Here is a 5,970-nt window from a genome sequence, read left to right as displayed (position 1 = left end):
CTTCCTTCCTTCCTTCCTTCCTTCCTTCCTTCCTTCCTTCCTTCCTTTCTATTTAGTATTTTATCGATCCCTCACTTTCATGTAGAGATGTCTGCTCTGGTGAATATAAAGTCCCCTGTTCTGCTTCTGTCCTTATGAGAAAGGTGTTGGGATGGATGGTGTCAGAAGTTTGAGATTTGCTTATTCTAGTATTTGGCAGTCTGCCAATCTCCTAGAAAATGACTTTTCAATTGAGCAAAATTCCTGGGATGGCACTAAAGCAATTATCACAGAGATATAAGAGACTTTTTCCTTGTGCTGGCAATGCTTGGTGATTCTGCTCCAAGCCTACATCTTTCAAGCTGACTGGCAACAATTTGTCCACTTCCAGCTTTCTTGTGAGTCTTTGAAACTGAAGCTCTAAACCAAGATAGCTTTGGGAACAGAAGAGTTCCAGTAGATGTGGATGAAAAATAAACTTAATGCTGCCCCTTCACAGAAGTAAGAATGGCTCTGGTTCCATGCCTTGGTCTAAAGAGGCTTCCTGGATGGTTTGTTGCAGCCCCTCTGCCATTAAGAGATTCTGCTCAGGAGCTGGTATTCCTCTTTCCAGGTTAGGAAACAGCTGCTGTTGTTTCAGGAATCTGGGACAATAATGTGGAGGGGTTGTGGTTACAGCACCAAGAAATAAACAACAAAAAATGCCAGGGCCAAGAACCTTACCCTCCCCCCCACTGTAGCTTGTCTAACCTCCTTCCTGTGCTTCCACATAGAGCAGGGTAAGGAGAACAAGATGGAGGAGTGACTTTAGCGCTTAAGAGAATGACAACTTCCTTTGCAGAAAGGGTTAATCAATAGAACTATAATTTGAGGAGGGAAGTGTTAGTATTCAATACATCCCACAGACTGTCCCCCCACCCCCACACCAGCATGCTTAGAAGAAGGTGATATAGTTATGGTCTCAGACATTCCCAAAGGCCATTGCTCTAGCTAAGAATAATGTAGTTTTATCCACAGGGGAAAAAAGTTATTTTTAATTCTCTGAGTCTTTAGAGGGAAATCTGGGGCATTGATATTTGCTAGGGTTTCATTCCCATATCCATATTTCAGAACAAGCTAAACTCCAGTGTCTAGCACAGGATATATGCAATAGGTCCTTTAAAATGCTTGTTTAATTGAATTGAACATAAACTGTACAATCCATATATGTTTCTTCTTCAGTAATTTAGCAAAGGACCCTTACTTTATTAGTATGAATACTCCCTCCATAGAAGTGATTGCAACACCTTTCTTATTCAGGTGATCTCTGTGAACTACTGTAGCCTCAAAAGCAATCACCCTGTCATCACATATGAATATTTGACCTGTGTCTATGTATACACACACAGACACAAATCAGTACAAAGAAGGAAATAGTCATATTCCAAACACTTATTATATTCCAACAGCTGCTTCCAAAATAACTAGTGTTTGATTAAATTTGAGCTTTTGTTTCAAATCAGCTTAATTATTTTGATTGATTTGATGATTCAAGTTTATAAAAATCATTAGTCAAAATAATCAATCATTCAATCAGCAAGAATTCATTAAGCTTCTACTATGCTTCAGGCACTGTGCTAAGTGCTGGGGATACAAATAACAAAGAATCCCTATTCACAATGAATTTACATTCTGTCAAGTTAAAACAAGTTAACAAGCATTTATTAAGTGCTTACTATGTATCATGTACTGTGCTAAGCCATGGGGATGCAAAGAAAGGCAAAAAATGGTCGTTGCTCTCAAGGATCTCACAGTACAATGGAGGAGATAACATGAAATTACAACTATGAACAAAAAATGCTATAAATAGGGTAAATTAGGACTAATCTCAAGGGGCAAGGTATTAAGATTCAGGAGGATTGGGAAATGCTTTCTTGTAGAAAGTGGGACATTAACTGAGGCTTGAAGGAAGCCAGGAGGTAGAGAAGACAAAGGAGAGAGTTCCAGGTTATGGGGAAGAGCCAATAAAAATACCTGGAATTAGGAGAAGCACATATATGAGTACATATAAAATAAATATAGAGATAAATACAAATTAATACAAATTATATAAAAACAAGGTAGCTTGGAAAAGAGGGCACTAGCAATTGGTGAGGAGTGGGGGAGGGATCAGGAAAAGTTTCACGTAGAGGGAGGTATTTTGTATTGGAAGATGTGTATTGGCAGCTATTTTGGAGGACACAGAGAGGGAGAGGCTAGAGATAAGGGTGACCCATCAGGTGATGATTGAGGTTGTCCAGGTGACAGGGAGTGGTAGATGTGTGAGTAGAAAGAGAAAGCAATAGACGTTAGCAATATTGTGGAGGTGGAACTGATAAGATTTGGCATGCAACTGACAAAATATGAGGAATGATGAAGACAGAAGAAGCAAGGATGACTCTGAAATTGTGAAGCTGAATTACAGGAAGGATTGTAAAGTCCTGAAAAGAAAAAAGTTCCTGAGGATGTGGTCTAGTTTTTTTTTTGGTAGATTTTCTGAAAAACTGCAACCAGAATTGGATAATACATGAAATAAGCTTTTACTATTTTGTGTTCAAGTTTTTTCTTTTTAGTCATTACTAGCATTCAAATATGAGAGATACTCAAAAGCTGAGAAATTAGAATGTAAGGCTAATGAAAATAAAGTCACATGCAATGAGGTGAGCTTATTATTTTCTAACAAGAAGAAAAATGATAAAGGTCAGTCATGGAATGAATGTCAGACTTAGCAAGCAAAAGCAAAGTGAAACACCTAAGGAAAAGAAACAGAAAAAAAAAGGTGGCTGTCACAGTAATAACAGAATAGAAAATGCATAAACTGCTTGAGATGGATAAGGAAGGGTTTGAAACTTATGAATACTATAAATCACCTTATTTTTTCATGGAAGAACAGATCTGTGTACTAGATACAATATAGCAGTATTGTCAAATTAATTGAAAAAGACTGTTGGACAAAGAAATGAATTTGTGTTGTCATGCATAAGTATACAATTCACAGTGCTTACTCTCTTTTTAGAGAATGAAAGTTAAACAATTCTAGCTAAACCTTGACATAGAATTGTGGCAGTGGAAATGAGGCACTGAGGCATGATAGAATAAAGAATGAAAAAGAATAAATTCAAACAAAGTTTCCTGATATAGATAGTAAAGGAAAAGCAGTTGAATTGGTATTGCCAAAAGGAATTGGGAAAGAGAAACAATGCACCTCCCAGTGGCAGAATCCTAGTCTTTCCTCTGCTATGTGACCTGGGTGAATCATCTCATTTCTCTTAGCTTCAGTTTCCTCATCTGTAAAATAAAAGGGCTGACTTAAATGATGTCTCTAAGGTCCTTTCTTGCTATCAAAAGTTATATGATTAGCTCAAACAGGTAACGATTCTTAATCTTTTCAGTGTCATGGACAGCCTGGTGAAACCCAGGGCCCCCTTCTCATGTTTTTAAATGCATATGATAAAATACATAAGAAACCAATTATCTTGACATAAAGCTGTATCCCCATCCAAGTTCATAGAAATCTAACCATGGATCCTCAAGGGGTCTGTGGACTTCAGGTTAAAAACTCCTGGTTGAAGCCAATCTAACCAATACTCAAGATGACCACATACATGTGTATATGTCTCAGAAATTAGTTTATCCCAAGTCTCCCTGAAATGGGGGGAAGGGGAAGAATTATCTTTGCAAGTAAGGGCAATGAATTTATTCTCTTCATCTACCAAAATATTTTCTTACAATACGGCAGACAGAGGAAGAGAAGGAATTCCTTTAGGTGAAAATTCTGGTCACATGGATATTTCACCATGGAATCTTAGGAGGCCACAAAGCTCATTAATTTTACACTAATTTCCCGAGTTCATGTCAGGATAGTGCTGAAGTGGCTCTATAGACACTGTATTTTATGTCACTGTAATGTCAAAGTGCTTTAAAGGAGATGTCAATAGTATAATCACAGAAGGAAATATCTGAGCAAGTGTAGCCTAGGGATTTCTTTCTTTCTTTTTTTTTGACATGTTTGGCTGACTTTTGAAATGGACTGAACAAAATGAACGATCTGTTAATATTTGTATTGAGTGATTGGGGACTATAGCTATGGAAGGAGTGATCATCCAGCTGCTGCTTTCCAGCAAATGTTGAAGCTCCCATCTCTGCACAGACAAGAACCTGCCAAAGCACCTATAGTGAGTGGCTGGAAATGTCCACACAATTTAAATTATGGTGCAGGATTCCTTTGGGCCCAGAATATAGTTACAGCTTTTCATTCCTTTCAATTTTCTAGTCCATTATCATGGAAAGAACAATGGACTTTTAGTCAGAAGACCAGGATTCTAGTCCTGAATCCTCTACTTAGTATTGGTATGAGGCTGAATACATCACTTCACTTTTGGAGGCATCAGTTTCATCATTTGTAAAAATGGGGATGGTACTATTCATGCTAACCTGACAGAGTTGTAGAATTTGAAGCAATGGTTGGAAGTTGGAGAAAGGCAAATTTTGACTCAATGTTAATTTAATCCAATTTGATAAATATTTACCAAAAACAACAACTAACATTTATGTAATGCTATAAAATTTGCATAGCACTTCATATACACTATCTCATTTCACTTTTACAAAAACCCTGTGAGGTATATGCTATTACTATTGTCATTTAACAGATAAGGACACTGAGGCTGAGCGTTTACTGTCACAAAGCTTCTAAGTGACTGAGGCAGGATTTGAACTCAAATCTTCCTGACTCCAAGTCTAGCACTCTATCCATTGTGTCACATAGCTATTTCTATGAAGTACCTACCTTGGGCAAGGCACTGTGATAGGCACTGAATATATAAAGACAAAACAAAACAAAACAAAAAATCCCTACCCTCAAAGAGCTTACACTTACATTATATTGAAGATGTGGGGGAGGTATGCATGTGCTGACTAATATCTAGAAAAAAAAATTCTTACCAATTATGATTTTATAAATGCTGTCCAAAAGCGCCAGGAGATAGAATTCCTCTCAAGATGTTTTCAATCATCAACTAGATAACCACTCTTCAGTGATGCTTTATACTTGAATGGATTTTTTTTCTCAGTTACAGCTTGGATTAAACAACCCTCTAAGGCTCCTTCCAGCTCTGCAATTCCATGTTTGGGGATTTTGTTAAAATCTTGTCTTAATGACAACTCTGAACAGGAGCCTAACCTAAGGCATCCTCTGAAACCGTGTTACTTCCCATATGACTTAATTTTGCTTTAACTAATTTGCCTACATAAAAATATCTGAAGGATAGGGTTATATGCAGAATATCTAACAAAAATGATTTCTAAGAGACAAAAATGACTTGTTCCTGGAGTATTTTAACAGTTTTTTAAAAAAGATGATGGCTAAATTTGCCATTTACCTTTATTTAATCGTATAGCAAACCTGTAGCAAATGTGTGCAAAATGTTAGCGTTACTCTAATTCTGTTTATCGTTACCTAAAATAGCTACAGTAGAAAGTGGAGCAGCTCTCCTCATGAGAGCTCAGTGTCATACCTTGGGAGAATTTGGTTAGAAAGTAGGCTACAAAGGTTATTAGAAGGCAGTTTGCTCTCTCTCCCTCTCTTTCTGTGTTTGTAGTATAATCAAAAACTATGATTCTGCCAGGCCTGTAACCACATCTATTTTTATAGTTGGCCATTTGAATATATTTGGGAATATGCTGCTATGTTCCATGAGGACATAAAGAAAAGACTTTGTCTCTCTATCAAGAATATTTTAATCAACATTTAACTTTAATAATATTCTAGATAATGTATAGAATGTTCAAAAATTGCTTACTACATTTTATCTTGAAATAATAATAATAATGATAAACATGGCAGAATGGCATAATGGTAGAGAGCTAACCGTGGTGACTCCAAGACCTGGGTTCTTATTTGGTCGTATATATCCTCTATCATTTATCTGTGAACATGTTATATTCCCCTCGTATAGTCCTGCTACATGGACG

At 37.0% G+C, this 5,970-nt stretch overlaps 1 pseudogene; it reads right to left on the bottom strand.

Annotated features, from left to right (window-relative positions):
• Positions 1–5,511, bottom strand: part of LOC114023804 — a 184,156-nt pseudogene extending 178,645 nt beyond the window's left edge.
• Between the last annotated feature and the right edge of the window lie 459 nt (positions 5,512–5,970).

This window comes from Vombatus ursinus, unplaced genomic scaffold, assembly GCF_900497805.2.
Source record: "Vombatus ursinus unplaced genomic scaffold, bare-nosed wombat genome assembly UNPS02014818.1, whole genome shotgun sequence".
Lineage (NCBI taxonomy): Eukaryota > Metazoa > Chordata > Mammalia > Diprotodontia > Vombatidae > Vombatus > Vombatus ursinus.
This window is presented reverse-complemented; position numbering and strand designations above follow the sequence as displayed.